The sequence below is a fragment of the Neomonachus schauinslandi genome, chromosome 2 (genome assembly GCF_002201575.2).
Source record: "Neomonachus schauinslandi chromosome 2, ASM220157v2, whole genome shotgun sequence".
Classification (NCBI taxonomy): Eukaryota; Metazoa; Chordata; class Mammalia; order Carnivora; family Phocidae; genus Neomonachus; species Neomonachus schauinslandi.
Window position 1 is genome coordinate 128420778 of NC_058404.1, and position 18665 is coordinate 128439442.

Genomic DNA, 18665 nt, shown 5'->3' on the forward strand with positions numbered 1-18665 from the left:
TCACATTACCATATAGCCTTACTGTATTATGTAATGTATTTTTAAAAAAGATTGTATTTATTTGAGAGAGAGAGAGAGAGAACATGGGCAGGGGGACAGGCAGAGGGAGAAGGATAAGGCAGACTCCCCAAGAAGCCCAACACGGGGCACAATCCCATGACCCTGAGATCATGACCAAGTGGAAGTCAGATGCTTAACCAACTGAGCCACCCAGGTGCCCCATGTAATGTATTTTTTGATATATGCCATTACTGTATTGCTATATTAAGTATAAATATTCATAAAATATTATATAGTATTACTATTTTATTATGCAGAATTACTATTTATATAGTACTAAGCAGCAGATTCCTTTTAAAAATACATTTATTGAATTATACATACAAAACAATACACAAATGATAACTAAATAAATAAGACAGCTACATTCTAATAAAGTGAACTTAATTGTGTAAAGAGAGTATTATCCAAACCCCAGAAGCTCCTTTGTGCCTCCTTGTAAGGAATATTGGACCCTCCAATGGCACTACTTCTTTGACTTCTAATAGTCTATATTAGTCTTACTTGGTTTTGAACTTTATATAAATGGAAATAATTTTCTTTTGTTACTGGCTTCATTTGGTTTGAAAGATTTATTAATGTTGTATGTAGCAGTAGCTCATTCATCTCCATTGCCGAATTGTGTAAATAAACTACAATCAATTTATTTATTTTTATTATTCTTGTTTCATTGGAAAAGACTGATAAGACAGTGTTCATTAGATATACTAATAGTGGGCCTGCTTGTATCATATCTGATCTTTCCATTATTCACCAATTCACCATAAGGATGATGCTTTTTTGGGGATTTCATTGATATTTATCAGATTAAAATTCCATGCATTCTTATCTTTCTAAAAACTTTTTAAATGAATGAATATTGACTGTTGTCAAATGTTTACTGCATCTATTGATCATATTAATAATTGATGATCATCCTCTGTCTTTCAGTCAATGTGATGCATTTGATGACTATATAATTAAGACATTCAGGAAAAAATGAGAAAATATTTTTCCTTTGTGAAAATAACTCATATAGAAAATATGCTAGAGTAAAATTTAAACTTTGATAATATTTAAGAAAAAAATCATTATTTACATGCACTTTCAAAACAAGATCCACTAGAAAATTAAATACTGATTACTAATATCTATAGATAAAAGAATGGCTCCCAATAAGCCAAAAAAATGGTTCTATGAAATTCAGTATTAGTGCCTCTAAGAGAAAGATAAAATCATGGCTTCCATCCATAAACAAAAAGACTTGGTCTGTAAGGTACATAAAATAATTTTTCCTGATCTGAGACCAACTACACCTCAAAAGGAAAGTATATGCTACCTATAAAATACCTAGTTCAAAGTCATAATTTAAAGGCAGTTTTATTATGCCCATTTAAATTCAGAATTCAATATGATACGAAATCTGTGCTTTGGGATTACAAAAGCTGAAAGGAATCCTTAATTAGAAAAAAGTATGAGCAAACTAGAGTAGAGATTTCTTTGCAAAATATGAATGATACTTTCGATGAGGAAATTTAAATTTACTTTTTTTCTTTTTGTTAAGAATTGTTCTTTACATTTTTTTCTTGGATATATCATTGCATAATCTCAGTAGGCTTCCCCCCCACCCTCAACACCATTGTTTTTAAAGAACCAGATGCCAAGTACTTTTTTTCATTCTATACATGTTACTGATATGCCAAGTATTATGCTGGGCGTCATAGATATAGATTAGAAGCTCCTTGCCCTTATGGAACTTCCATTTTAGTGTATGTTTCCTAATCAGGGTTCTGTTGCAGAAAAAAAAACAAAAAAACTTTTTTTTTAAGATTTCATTTATTTATATATCAGAGAGAGAGAGAGAAAGCACAAGCAGGGAGAGCAGCAGGAAGAAGGAAAAGCATGCTTCCTGCTGAGCAAGGAGCCCAATGTGGGACTCGATCCCAGGACCCTGGGATCATGACCTGAGCTGAAGGCAGATGCTTAACCAACTGTCCCACCCAGGCATACCAGACTTTTTAAGAGGATTGTAATAACTTGAAATTCACAAACAAAAAATTTAGTTTGAACCCTTACATAACTTTCTGATATGCCTTTCTTTCAGAAATAGAAAGCATTAAATTCTGATGTGATAGCCACAGGGTGAATTTGAAATGATGTTATATAATATTTGGTAGGGGATACATCTGGTGACAGATTACCAGGATTGAAGGCATAGGTCTTACAAAAGTAACAATTAAGTGTTTTCTAGATTTGTAAAGTCAATTCCAAAAAGCTGTCGTGAAAGTTCTAGAATCCCTATAACAATAATATATGACTGGCAGATAAAAAAGAAAACTCTCTCAAATTGATTCTTTTAGCTTTTTGGCTCTCTCAAATTGACTCTTTAATCAGGAAATAAAACCCTATTATGCAAGATATATATTGTTATTTTATGACCTATATTGTTCCTTTCTTTGGCAAGGTAGACATATGGCCAAGTCTATATTTGGCTTAATATTTTAAAAAAGCATTTTGGGAAAATAAATCTGAGACTTGATTCCCAGACTGTACATTTTTCTGGCAATCTCCCATCATAAGAATGGTAGATACCCTCCTGGTAAAAGTGAAAAAAAGACAACAATGCTTTTAAATATAAAAAATTTTATATTTTTATATAAAAATATAAAATATTTTTTATATTTTTTAAATATAAAATTCTTATTTGAATTCTGAAACTTTGTACTGTGGAAACTTTGATATTTGCTTTGTTAAACTCAAGATACATTTGGCAGTTCATTTTACAGAAGTGAAGGCCCACCTATGAAAATATATTATGAAGTATTTTTATTTAGCTATAGTAAGTGAGTTTTTAAAGTTACTTTTGTATTTCCATTAAAGAATCTTAGTTATGAATTCCCTAAGCTTTTCCTTATTTTTAAAGGCTTGGCAAAGAAAAATATTGTTGTGTTGTGCCTTGAAGTGCTATATTAAAACAGAGTGCTCAAGTTTCTGATTTATGAAATTTACAAGATTCTGGCCAATCTTTCATTTTTTATCTAGCATTTTTCTTTATAACATAATATGGAATCAAAAATATCTTCCTAAGCTTCAATGGAATATTGTCTAAACTATGATTTTCTCTAACTCAAAAATGTCTGGAATATTTCAGTTTAAAAGAACTACTCAGTCATCAGAAATATGTATTGAAATGTAACTATCTTAATGTTTTACTGCCTTGAATCTTATTTTGCCTAGATTTCCCTGAAGTGAGTGGGCCTCATCTGTGTAAGATTTCTTAGATACTTGAATTTATATTCTAGCATTGGGAACTCTGTCTACTTTAACAGGGCACTCAACTATCCTTGTAGAAGTCGTGTTCAGAAATTTGTACCTTCTTTGAATATTTATTTCCCATAGTTGCTGATTCTTAGGAATGTGGCATGAATAGAATTTCTTGAAAACTGTGTCTTCAAAAGAATCTACTTCAGGACTGCATTATTACCATAGTAATGTAAAGGCAATGTTTTCCTTAAGGAGAAAATAAGATATGTAAATTAACATTTTGTTTAGTCCCACCATACAGTTGTATGAATTAAATTAATGAGAAACAATAGAAACATTATTTCTTATCATATACGTTTATTTAAAATTATAAAATATAATTCCTGATCTTGTTACATTAAAGAAGGAAGTAGAATATTTGAATTCTGAAACTTTGTACTGTGGAAACCTTGATATTTGCTTTTTCTGAAAGAAAATTGGAATTTTAAGGCATGCCTTTAGTTTAGTTAATTTATTCCATGGGATCATATTTATACTTTGTCTTCTAGTAATATTGTCCTTCTGGGTACAATAAACTGTAAATGGGTTCTTCCTTCATGTCTGGCCAGTTGGGTCTCAGAGCATGCATTTTCATAATACTTTACGGTAAAAATTAACTTAATATGAAAATGATGAGAGTCTTTAGTCAATGATATTTTTCAAGTGATAATGAGACACAGAAATATAATACAGAAAAAAGAAAGTTGTTTAAGTTTCATTATGTTCTAAACTTTAACCATTACTAATTGTATTTAATTAAATATAGAATTTTAAACTCAGTAGACATTTGTTGGTTGTGAAACTTTGGGAGTCATTCAGACCTGAATTCTCCATTCCCTTCAAAACAAAACAAAGCAAAATTTGTCTGCTTTATCAAGAATAAGTGCCAGTATAAACATCATCAATGTTTATGAAGAGGCCTTGGAGAAAAGGTCTTTTCCTTATTAGCTACAACACTCCTACTTATGTTTTCTGTGTAATGAACCATATTTCAATATCCTATTTCTCAGTCTCTGTACTTTATAATACAACAGAAAAAAGGAAGAAATATTTTGTTCTTTTCTCCTTCACTTAAGACTTTGTGGTACCTTCCTTCTAGTTAGCATATGAACAACTGAACAACCTGAGATAATTTATTTTACAAAATTATTCCTTTTATATGTCTGTCTAGTTTCATAAACATACTTTAACATGTTTATTATAGGAAGTTTTTTTTAATTAAAGAAGCAAATCTACATGTTCTTTTGAATCTGCTTAACGTGTTCTGACCAGAAGAGGATAGTTTCAAATGATCTGGGTTTTTTGCGGCCAAGTCTTTTCACAACTACCAAAATAATTACTAAATTAAGAATGAAAAATAGCATACTCTCTGTTTCCAACTATATAAAATCATGAGGCTAAATTGTTATTTTCCCTATAGGATATGATTTTGTTATTAATATTCTGAGACCATCAGAATATTGAACAATCATAGTTTTCCAGCTATATTTCTGAAATGTTATAAAAAATTTCTAGGACTAAAATAGCAAATGCTATTTAAAGAATTTTCTTTTTTTTAAAAAAAAGATTTTATTTATTTATTTATTTGACAGAGAGAGAGGGAACACAAGCAGGGGGAGTGGGAGAGGGAGAAGCAGGCCCCCCGCCGAGCAGGGAACCCGATGCAGAGCTCGATCCCAGGATCATGACCTGAACCGAAGGCAGACGCTTAATGACTGAGCCACCCAGGCGCCCCAAGAATTTTCTGATACCTATGAACAAATGCCTAGTTTCCTTATTCTTTTAGTTTCATGTTCTCTTGAAAGCAATCATGAAATAAAAACTTGGATTCAGTTACTGTATTTAGGGCTGATTCAAAGAAATAAAAATGAGGGAATAGGGAAATTAATATTAGAGGAGAGAAAAAGCCAATACAGAGTGTGTTTATAAGTTATTGGGATTCAGTTCTGCTGGGTATCCTCTGCAAAACTATGTTGCATGTGCCTCAAGATTGTCTCACTGAGGGATAGGGAAACACAGTATTTAGTCTCCACAGTTTCAGGTGAATTCAGAGGTTAGTCAAGGGAATGTGGGGTGCTTTATTAAATAGAATCCACTAATATCTATCCCGTGCATTGTTCAGATATACTGTGTCCAATATTGATTCTACTGTGTCACTGGCATTTCAAAATGTTGGCTGTCTTCAATGTCAGAGAAGCGCATGAAATGAGAGCGTTAGTGAAATCTATTTGCTTCCACAATAGAGGCCATAATTGATATTTAACACCCTTCTCTACCTCCATTTTAGAAACCCTTTATCTTGTTGAGCATTTCTATTGTTCTAATTCCAGGGCGTAGTAGGGTGACACAGATATTTATTCCTGAGCCTCCAGTTGCATTGTCATTATCAGTTCATGATTGTGGCAAGAGGTCATTTACTCTCATCAGAAGTATAGAAGCACTAAGAGATTATCTTAGTGAGTCTTCTATACTTCAGACATGTTCCTTCATGTTCCCATTTTGTAGCAGCAACTCTAGTACTCTTTATGCCAGTTATGAGAAAATACCTCTCAGATTTCTGACTGCGGGGAGATTTAGTTGTTTGAGCTCTGAAATTAAACCCATGCTTCCCTTGGTCTATCCCTTAGCCAATGATTGAACATGTAACGAATGCTAAGGCAGACCCATTCTTGAGAAGTGTGGGACTCTTCTGACAAGCAACTTCGGCTGAAGTACTCCCTGACAGCTTTGCCAGAGTCTATTAGAATTGCACTGTGTCTGAGATGCTTCTTCGTCTTCTCTCTCCTTTACCTGGGATTAAATCTTCATCGTAGTCTGCTAGTTCTCCCTATCTCCTCTTTACACCTTTCCCATTTTTTTTTCCCACAGATATTGCCATATTAAATCTCTTTCATGGCTAATCCCATCTTAATATCTGCTCCTGGGGAGATGTCACCACACAAGTGATACCAGGACAATGAACATTATAAAGATTCCATAGCAGAGATAGGGAAGGATGACTGTTTGAGGAAGGGTATAGATATTTCCCTTCAATTATGGACATCTCCAGAGGGCTATCTTAGCCTCAGAACTCCCACTGCCCCAGTTGTTTGAGGTCTTTTTTGCAATGTAATCATCACAGTTCAACTTCTTCCTCTTTCCAATCCTGCTTTGTCACTGCCTTTCTGGTGTGGTTCTTGATAGCACTCTCCAATAAACCATTTGCATAGAAATCTCCATTTTGGGGAGCCCACCCTATGGCTGTGTAATGCAAGCATCCTTCACTGTCTCTACTATGGAATCTTCTATAAAGTTTACATTGTTCACTAATGCTTTTGTTTAAGACTTCTTTTTCGTAAGACTTGAGGAAAAACTGAGCTCCAGATTTGGCTTTATCTGACACAGAGATGCCCTAAAGATAAAGAGATATTTGGAGAAACTTTGTGAATTTGCACAAAAGTTGATGAAGTGGTCCCCAGGCATGAGCTTGGGGAGAGATTGAGAGAAGAATATCCAGGGAGCCTCCAATTGAAATCAGATGACTAGCTTGATAATAATAAATCTACGATATTAAATTGTTAGATAATCTCTGCAAAGACTGTAATGTATTTGGAAGCAGAACACCAGTGAGAAATAAGGCTAAAGATTAGACTTGAGTGTTTTTCCACTTGAAGATAATACTTGAGGCCATAAAATTACTCTGACACTCCCTAATTTTATCTACTGCTTTGCTCTTCTTCATACATTTTTAAAATATTTAATCTACTATATATTTTAGATATTAATCTTGTTTATTGTTTTCCTACCTCATCTATAAGGTAATTTCTATGAGGGCAAGTTTTTTCCTTCTTATCGCAATGGAATCCCCAGAACTAAGAATAATTACTGCAAAATTGCCTGGCTCATCTAGATTCTTAGTAATTATTTGAGCATAAATGAATATGAGAGAATAAATGAATGAATTTCAAAAGAGCTTGGATACGGGAGTTATATGACAGAAGCTGTTTTTTTCACTGAAGTGGAAGGCAATTTATGTGCCTCTCCAAAAAAGAATAGTGTACTAGATCTGAAACTGAAGAAAGGTTAAGTTTTATTTTATCTTATATGTGAAATATGTTGATAATGTTTTTCAAACTTGACTCCACTTATAAATCACTAGCAGTCCTGTTAAAATTAGACTTCTGTTTCGGTTGTTCTAGAGTATGACCTGAGATTCAGCATTCTAAAAAATAGATGATGAGGATGCTGCTGGGCAGAGACCACACTTAAGAATTGCAAGGTACTGTGGAATCAACATGCGGTATATGTGGATAGATAGTGGTGCTTATTGGGAAACACTTTGGTTTTGAATCAGCATATTGGGTTTGTGAACAAATGATGACACTAACTAGCTTAATATTTTGTGGATCATAGTGCATGAAATTGTATTCATTTATTTATCACACCTTCAATTTAAATTATAGGTTTCAATTTTCCAGGCGAATATAATCAGCAACATATTCAATGGTATGCCACAGACTGAGACAAAAATGATAGCGGTGTTCTCAGATTCTGGTTGACATGCCAAATTTTAAAAATTAAGTCAAAAGATTATAGTATAGTGTAAAAGTGTATAGCTAGAAACTGATTTTGAGGTTACTTTTTGGTTGAACCAGTTAAAAAATTTAATAGGGTTGGGGACAAAATCAGGTGAGGCACACTAAAGGAATTAGAAGGGCACAATTAAAGAAATCAAGATGGAAAAGAAGGACAGTATGCAGAGAGTAATTTGAAAGAGGAAGCACTAAATTTAATTCACTGGTGCAGAGCTGAAGTCAAGAATTTAGTGCTGATAGAAGGAGACAAACTAGATTATACTGTGAAAAAATAAAGCATAACAAACTATAATCCTTGACACTGTTGAGATTAATAACCTTGGGTTTCAGGTTGTCAGTGGGGCCAGTAAATAGGAGAAAAATTAGGTAAGACATGGTTATAAACTGGATGTAAAATATTAAGTTAGAAAAATTTCTCTCTTTATCTCTGAAAATAAAATTATTATAATTCTAATCAAATTATATGGCTGTAATTGATTTAAGACCAGAAGCCTGAATTTTCTCTTGTGAATTCCATTACAAGTTTATTGTGGCATTCCCTCTGGTGTACCAAAAGGCTGCAGGTAACGATTTACTCAAGTAACTATTTCAATGACATATTTTAATACAAATGCAAATTATTTATTTTTCAAGATATTCTTCACGGTTCCTTCTTAATACTTGTTAGAATTTATCAAAAAGTGTATTTCACTTTTATTTTTTAGTTGAAACTGACTTGTTTCAGTGATTTTATACATATGATTTAAGACTAAATTATTTTAATTAATTTATTAATTATGATTTTGTTATTTACAAATTATTTATTATTACTCTTTCTTAACTTGTTAGCTATATTATACAAATTGGTGAAGGAGCAAAATAGACATACTTTCAGTGTAACTATGCAGATACTTTACTACTTTTGCCCTATGGCTCTGAATTTTGAGATCTTGTCAAAATTTGAGCTCATTCTTCTGGTTTCATAATCCAGAATAGACATTCCAAGATGATTTTGTATTATTTTTCTTTCCTATTTAAACTGATTGCACTTAATAGGATAATGTCAAATAAGAACTGAACCTTCAAAGTCCTCAGGCAAACATATACAAATAACATGATTATGAGATTTTCTTTTTTAGATTAAGTTAAATATTGTTCACTCTCTCTCTTCTAACATTATAAAATAATTGTATTTTAAACACCATGAAATGTTACATATGAAAAATGCAGACTCTGGTATTTAAAATCATATAGCTTTTCAAGGACTATTTGACATCTTGCAAAATAAAAGTGTGTTTCATAGTTTGAGTGCCTATAATAGGAAGTAGAAAATTGAACATCTAATGAAATGATTGAAACATTTTTATATGCTTTAAATTCATTTTCTCACAAATAAGTTTTGAAATTAAAGGGATAGAGAAATAAAACTAAAGCCGTTTTTTTTTTTTTTTGCATTATTAAAGGCTTAGAAATTGAGAGGTAAATTATTTCTTTAGTGCACTTAACTGTATCAGGAGAAAAACTTCATGTGAGAAATTTAACAGAAATATACAATGAAATAATCATAAGAAAATATCCTTAAAATATTTTACCCAGAGAAACTCCATGACATGGAAGAAATGGCAAGTAGTTTAGTTTTCTTTCTTTGGCAATTCTATTTATTTTTCTGCTTTTAACTACTGTCTCAGTGGAATAGGTTAATATCTCAGAAACTAATTTATAGTTAAAATATAGTTATTCATATTATTTCTTAGTTTTCTGAATTAAAAAAAATTCTAAGATTATCATTTGAACCCTTGACATCAACTAAAATCTAAATAGGATTCAACTCCTCTCATACAAACATTATAAATATTTGCTTTATGCCTCGGCGAAGTAACCACATCTTGACTAAATTAAGTAGTTTCTTGGATCATAACTCATTGACTATATATTTCAATACATTTTTTTTTTAATTTTAAACATTTTATTTATTTATTTATTTGAGGGGGGGAGGGATAGAGGGAGAGAGTGAGAGAGAATCTCAAGCAGATTCCACACAGAGCACAGAGCCCAACATGGGGCTTAATCTCACAGCCCTGAGATAATGACCCAAGCTGACATCATGACCCGAGCTGAAATCAAGAGTCATACACTCGGGGCGCCTGGGTGGCTCAGTCAGTTAAGCGTCTGCCTTCGGCTCAGGTCATGATCCCAGGGTCCTGGGATCGAGCCCCGCATCGGGCTCCCTGTTCGGCGGGAAGCCTGCTTCTCCTTCTCCCTCTCCCACTCCCCCTGCTTGTGTTCCCTCTCTCGCTGTGTCTCTCTCTGTCAAATAAATCAATGAAATCTTTAAAAAAAAAAAAAAAAAGAGTCATACACTCAACTGACTGAGCCACCCAGGCACCCCTTCAAATACATCTTTAATTTATTGATTCTAAAAGATTTAAGGCATGTGGCAAAGATGAATGTCATTATCAGTGATTTTCTTTATTTTACTTTTTAATATCAAAGCATAATTGTCAAAAATTTGAAATATGACTCTCACACACAAATATAGAATGATCACATTTCAAAGCTTTATTCAATATAGAAATGAGCGAACCAGAAAGATGAAAAGACTGTCTAAATTAGAATTAGAAAAATGAAGATTATATAGTACAGAACTGAAATAAATTTAATGAGATAGTTAACATCCTCCAGGACAATAAAACCATCACCTTTTGGGTAGTATTTATCAGGAAAACAATCTTTACCAGACAAGGTCAAAAGTTATCATGTAACTTCACAGAGTCTGAGATCTTAATTTCATAATAAATGGCAGGGTCAAACAAAAGTACATTCTTCTGGAAATTAAATATTTTTGGGGTACTCCTGTTAAACAATGTACCAGTATGATATTGAAATGATATGCTGAGATCTCTTTTGCCAATTTCCAAGTTTTAGATAATTTTTCTTGACACTAATCCTAAACCAAAGTTTAAAATGTGATTAACAATAAATTCTGATGTATAGGTTTGTATGTGTATATTTAAGTGAGAGTATAAGAAAGAAAAAAATACTTAATTCTCAATATTTCAGTTTGAGGGAAACAGTGATTTCCAGTAAATTCATTCATAGAAAAGTAAAAACTTGCTTGAAAAATGACACGATCCTTTTAATGTGCTGTTGAATTTGGCTTGCAAGTATTTTATTGAGGATTTTTGCATCTCTGCTCATCAGAGATAGTCACCTATGGTTTTCTTTTCTTGTGATGTCTTTGGCTTTATCAGGGTGATGCTGGCCTCATAAAATTACTTAAGAATTCTTCTCTTCTAAGTTTTTGAAGAGTTTAAGAAGGATTTCTATCACTTCTGCTTTGAACATTTGGTAGTGTTCACCAGTGAAGCCATCTGGTCCTGGGCTTTTCCTTGTTAGAAGGCTTTTGATTACTGATTCAATCTCCTTATTTATTATTGGTCTGTTCATACTTTCTATTTCTTCTTTATTCAGTTTTGGTAGGTTGTGTGTTTCTAGGAATTGACTTATTTCTTCTAGGTTTTATGATTTGTTGGTGTATAGTTGTTTATAATACTTCTTTATGATATTTTGTTTATTTCTGAGGCATCTGTTGTAATGTTTCCTCTTTTATTTCTGGTTTTATTTGAGTCTTCTCTCTTTTTCTGAGTCTGGTTATGAGTTTGTCAAGTTTGTTTATCTTTTCAAAAAAACAATTTTAAATTTTGTTGAATTTTTCCTATTGTTTTCTATTCTGTTATCGAGAATACAAAAGATAAGAAGTGTTGGTAAGGATCTGGAGAAAAGGAAACACTTGTACAATGTTGGTGGAAATTTACAGTGATGTAGCCACTATGAAAGACAGTATGGAGGTTCCCCAAAAGGTTAAAATCAGAAATACCACATGATCTAGAAATCCCACTTCTGGCTATATATCCAAAGGAAATGAAATCAGAATATGCACTCCTATGTTCATTTTAGTATTTTTCACAATAGCTAAGATATGGAAACCACCTAAGTGTCCACTGATAGATGAGTGGGTAAAGAAAATATAATATACACATATACAATGGAACATTATTCAGCCTTAAAAAAGAAGGAGGGCGCCTGGGTGGCTCAGTTGGTTAAGCGACTGCCTTCGGCTCAGGTCATGATCCTGGAGTCCCAGGATTGAGTCCCGCATCGGGCTCCCTGCTCAGCAAGGAGTCTGCTTCTCCCTCTGACCCTCACCCCTCTCATGCTCTCTCTCTCATTCTCTCTCTCAAATAAATAAATAAAATCTTAAAAAAAAAAAAAAGAAGGAATTCACATCATTTGTAACAGCTTGCATGAACCTGGGGGTGATTATGCTAAGTGAAACCAGACAGAAAGACACTACATGATTCATTTATTGCCCATCTGTTCTTTCATATTGTCTACTTTATCCATTAGCATCCTTACTATATTAATCAGAGTTATTATTTTTTAATCATGGTTATTTGAAATATCGGGTCTGATAATTCCAACATCCCTATCATGTCTGTTCCTGATGTTTGCACTGTCTCTTCAAATTGTGTTGCCATTTGGTATTTCTTGAATGTTTTTCTTGATAGCTGGACATGTTGTACTGGCAAAGAGGACCTGCTACAAATAGGCCTTAGTAATGTGGTGATGAGGTGTGAGGGGAAGGTAGGCATTCTACAGATCTGTGATTAAGTCTCAGTCTTTTAGTGAGCCAATGCCCTTTTACATAAACTTTATAAGGTTTCTTAGTTTATTTATTTTTCCCCTAGGTGGGACAGAATGGCTAGGGTGGACCAGATTTGGGTATTTCCCTTCCCCCATATTAGATAAGTTCTGCTAATACCACAACATGTTGGGCTTTGGATAACTAGTTTCCTTTCATGCCAGACCTTGTTAAGAACAGTGTGCTCTGAATTATCTTTAAATAGTTGCTTTTCCCCTCCCCAACATTCTGGAAACCAAAGAGTCTTTTTCTTTGATATTTACTTTGGGAACCTGGTCAAGTTCTTGGAAGTAAATGAAGAATTTTGTGGGGGCTCCCAATGACTGGGTTCCCCTGTCATGTTTAATGCTCACAGTTGTACACACTGAGACTCCAGCAATTCTTTAGTTACATTTAAGGTTTTCTTCTCCATGCACTGGTTCCTGAGTCAGTTTCCACTCCTCAGTCTCTGCTCCCCTGAGTGGAGACTCCCTGTATTATCTGGTCTCTCCACTGTTGGGGGCAGTGATTGACTCTGTGTCCTCTCCTCTCTTATAGATCCAAAAAGAGTTTTTAATTTTTAAGGTTGTTGAGGCTTTTGCTTATTAGGGTAGAGTGACAACTTCCAAGATCCTTACATGGGATCTGGAAACTCATGTCCTTTCCATTCCTTCTTGCCAATGAGATGTGCAATGGGAGCAGTTTGTAAAGTTCTTCTCCAACAAAAGAAATTATAGAGGAAAATGCTGTTTTTGTCTTTCAACATGACTGTATACCTGTATGCCTTGAATCGCTGTCCTTTGGTCATGGGCAGAAAAACCTCAGGATAAATGCCCAGCTACTCAGGTTGGCAGATTAGAAAAATGTAAGGATCTGAGTTCCTGATAAAGTCATTGTTCTAACCTGCCGACTTTGTATTATGAAAATAATAATTTTTGTCAAATAACAATAATTCTGTGTCAAGCCAGTGTCTGTTACTTGTAAGTACAAATACTTAAATTGGTCCCATGACTTAAAAAAAATACAAGTATAATAGAAAGTATACTTATATATAAAATATGAGATTGTTATTTTTTACAATAATTATTTTATTAAATAATAAACATAGGAAAAATAAATGTGGCATAAGAATTTTGACTCCACTTGATTTTTTTTCCCAAAAGAAAAACAGTTATTTGGCCAGGTGTACTAAGTAAAAGAAATGCAGATCAAAGAGTCATTATTTGGAATTACCATCGATTAATCCAGATAAATCATGTAAATAAATCTCATTCATTATTTAATTAAAAGTTGGCAGATTATTCCTCCTGCATGAATCAGATAATTGTTCAATGTTTTACTTATTTTTGTTGCATTTTCCCTTCTAAGCAGTTGGGAAACTTCAGACCTTGGCCTATGTTCCAGTTCTTTATTTCTCTTTGTTAAGTGGAGACTTGACCTTAACCTCTGTTTCTAAATACAGCATTGTTTTTTTCTTTCCATGGCTACTGAGCATGATTTTACTTAGTGGTGGAAAATATAAGCCTAGGAAAAAAGGGAGGGACAAAATGAGACTGAGTAAGCTCTAGAGCAGTGAATTTAAGTGCTAGGAGGTTTGTAATAAATATGGTTGCTGTGATTTCTGAATGCTTATTCAGTGTTTTCTTATTGAAATAATTCCTTCATGCTTAGTTTCTAAAATGTGATAGGTTCGCAGCGTTTTGCTCTAGAGGAAAGGAAATCTTTCTCTTCTCTACACAGAATCGGTTACCCTCCTCCTCATCATCATCCTGAGGTATGCTATTTAAAATGTCTCCAACTTCAGTGAAATTTGTACCAAGTGATTCATTTACAATCACAAGTATCCATTATTTTGATTACCAAAGCAATTTCTTCTGAAATTTTAGTTACATTGTCCTCTGTAGAGGCTAAGTTTATTTTTTTCATTATGTAAAGTATATTTCAATTTATATTTAGTAGAAGGTAGCTGCAAGAACATTATTTTAATTGTAGTGTATTGTAAAATAATATTATATTATTTTAGACTCACTAAGTTCCACTGGGTAGCAATTGGGTGGTTTGTTATTTTTTTCTAATAGTGGAAAAAGACTTGAGGAGACGTGAGGTTGTAATACATTTATCTGCATGTATCTTCTTGTTAGCTGTGATGAAATATTAGAACAACAGGACCAATGTAATTATTTAAATGTATGATCATAAATCATTCAAAATAGAGCAGCATCCAGCAGGCTAAGCGTCAAGTGAGGAATTATTCTTATTTGGAGTGATTCATTTTAACAAGAAGGTAAATTAGAAGCTACTCCAGGGAACAGTAGGGTCACCTGTTCAGCTATGGAAGGATCCAATATTCTCTCAGGAGGAAGTCTGCAGACATACAGGTCTAAATATGAGAATTTCACGGGACCAATATAAATATGTTTCACGGCTCCAGATTTCTCCTAAAAATAAAAGATAACTCATACAGTTATTCTTAATTAACAATGTTAATTGTGTTAGTAAGATACAAAATTTGCATGAATACCTAAATTCCAGAAAAATCACATTTTAGTTAACAAATAATATATAACCCTTCATTCAATAAATCTCTAAGGAGAAATGCTCATGGGCACAAAACTTTTAGTGTTGAGCAGTATTTTTTCTTTTAATTGTGGTGGAAAGTTAATAAAAATATTCAAAAGGAAGACAGCAAAGTCAATGAATGAGTGGGGGCAAAGTTCCTAAATATTGGTAAGCACTATTATTTATACCTATTTATACCTATGAAGTAAAAAGTTATTTTTTCACATAAAGGGTCTGAGGCTTGGAAAAATTGACAATCTGTCTTAGGTCACATAGTAAAATTGGACTATCAACTCTGAAAATGTCTGTTCTACCAGATGATTTATGATGTAGTTCCACAGGGAAAGGTCAAGTCATAGAAAGAAGGCTTTTTCCTTAAACATCAATGAATTCTCCATTGCCTTTGTACTATTGCTACTAAAATGGTAGCCCACACAAAAATTCCTTGTTAAGTGCGATTTACATTTGGAAAAATCAATGACTTGAATTTTTAAAAATTGATCATAGTATAAGATACTTAACTATGCAAAAGTTTATAACATATATGAAAACATTTATGATATTGTTCAAAGTGATGGGTTCAAGAAACATCTGTAAAATATCATCACCAAATATAAAACCAAGTAAAAGAGAGGCCAGGAAACCAAGGTCTTACCTTCACACGGTAACACAATATATTTTTGATCCTCATATATCATTTTTAAAAATCTTTGTATATAGTATTTTTCTTTTTTTTTCAAATTTTTATTTAAATTCTAGTTACCCATTTAGCCCATCCCCCACCCACCTCTCTCCATCAACCCCCAGTTTGTTCCTTACTGTTTAGAGTCTCTTACGGTTTGCTTCCCTCTTTTTTTCCCTTCCCCTATGTTCATCTGTTTTGTTTCTTAAATTCCACATATGAGTCTTTCTCTGACTGACTTATTTTGCTTAGCATAATACACTCTAGTTCCATTTATGTCATTTCAAGTGGCAAGATTTCATCCTTTTTGATGGCTGAGTAATATTGAATTGTGTGTATATATATACCACTTCTTCTTTATCCAGTCAATGGACATTGGGCTGTTTCCATAATTTGGCTATTGTTGATAATGCTGCTATAAACATCAGGATGTATATGCCCCTTTGAATCAGTATTTTTGATCCTTTAGGTAACTACCTAGTAGTGCAATTGCTAGGTTGTAGGGTAGTTTTATTTTTAACTTTTGAAGGAACCTCCATACTGTTTCCCAGAGTGGCTGCACCAGGTTGCATTCCCACCAATAGTGTAAGAGGGTTCCCCTTTCTCCACATCTCGCCAACATATGTTGTTTCCTGTGTTGTTAATTTCAGTCATTCTGACAGGTGTGAGGTGGTATGTTTGTCATATCTGATAAAGGGTTAGTATCCAAAATCGATAAAGAACTTACCAATGTCAACACCCCAAAACTAAATAATACAGTTAAAAAATGGGCAGAAGACGTGAATAGTCATTTTTCCAAAGAAGATGTACAGATGGTCAGCAGACACATGAAAAGGTGCTCAACATCACTCATCACCAGGGAAATATAACATTTTTTAATAAGAAATTCCTATTCTATTTCTTCCTCCAGAGTGGCATTTAATTGTGTTTGCTCTGGAGCAATAATACAGTCAATGTCCAGAAGAACAGCCACAGAACAATTCATGGGAATCCATTCACTATAAGAGAGACACACTTGGAGTAGAATGGTGATGTGGAGGAAGATGTCCAGTCACTAATTGAAAGTTAAGAAACTGCAATGTTATTTTATCTGCAAACATCTCAACTGTGTGTATGTGCATGTATGTGTGCAAGTGTGTGTGGTTCCTTAAGACAATGGTGGAATTAGGAGAATCATACTTTAGAACTGGGCACAGGTGACAGTGGGCAAAGACACCAGTGAATAAAGTCAACTTAAGCAATATTTTCCTGTAGCTTAAACTACTTCAGAAATAATATTGGGTCAGTCAGAACAAATCTCCTTATCTAATTTTGAACCGATTTTTTGGTAACTTATTATCTGTGGACAGCTGACTTAACTCTTTATAATTCCTGTATAATTAATGGGAATTAAGTAAATAATATGGGAGTAAAACTACTTTCCATGTAGTGCTCTTGATAGTTTTTAGATATAAATAATTACTTGCAGTGTTAAGGTGGATTCTCTAATTGGATTGATATGTAGTGTTTGAAAAACAGAGGAAGATATTTGAGATGGAAAAATGATTAATACAAGGTCACAGAAAGAGAGAATACCAGTTTGATTGAAGTATGGATCTTATGAAGGGAACATAAGTATAAAAATGAGCTTTGGCAGATTGTGGAGTGCTTCATAGAGACTAGGTTCTCTACTGGAGTCTAATGGTTTTTAGAATTGTTGATACACGGAGTGGCTGATTTAACTGGAAGTAATATGACTGGTAGAAAGGAGGAGAAAGTGCTAAAGGAGGTGCAGGTGCAAATACAAGGCTGGTTGCAGCCGTGCGTATAGTATTGGACTGTAAGTGTTAGCTCTTAATGTATTTTGCACAGAAATTAGTTTCCCAAGACCTCAGGTTCTTTATCTATAAAGCCAGACCTTTAGATTAGATGAATCATCATTCCTGATGATTTCTAAAACACTGAGAATATGATTTCTATAAGATATGGACTTAAATTTGAATAGTGGCCATCCAAAGACAATGGGAAATAAGAATACAAAACAAAAAACAAAGCAAGCAAGCAAGCAAGCAAACAAACCATAGCCAAAAATCATAGCACAACAAAAGATATAGAACTTAGTTACTTATTGAATATGTTTTTGTCATTTCACAAGATATTTCACAAGAAAAGAATTAGTAAATTATTGCAATTACTAAATATATTTCTGATATTTTTGGCTGTTCTTTTTTCTTTTTCTTCTTTTTTTTTAATTTCACATTTCTTCTCTAACATTTGTTCTGAACTAAAAACCAATTTTGAAAAAATCTGAAAGTTTGCCTTTGGGCTGCAACTAGTAATACAGGAGATTTTTTTCAGAAGTTCATGAAAGAGTAAAAAAGAGTGAAAAAATGACGACTTGCATCCTTACCTGGTACCCCTGGGGACTTCAAACAATATAAAATAATGCTATAAAGGAAAAACATAAGAAATGTTTATAAAAGTTAGAGTATATTATCTTCAAGGAAGGATGATTCATAATCTTACTACAGTTTTTTAAATGAATTCTCTTATTATAAATTTGCATAACCTAAAGATGATTGTATGTTTCTGTATAATAGCTTTAAATGTAAACTCAGCTAAGAAGAATGCACACCCCTTTACTTAAGTGTAGCATTTCTTATACCTAGAATATTTTCCGTGAAGGAATAGCAGATCACAAGTAAACAGAATTTCCTTTCTGGACTAAAGAATTTAGATACCGAATGAAGGAAGTATATAATGCCTGAGGGAATGAAGGATGAAGACTCATCTTTAAAAAGGCAGAGGGGCACCTGGGTGGCTCAGTCGGTTAAGCGACTGCCTTTGGCTCAGGTCATGATCCTGGAGT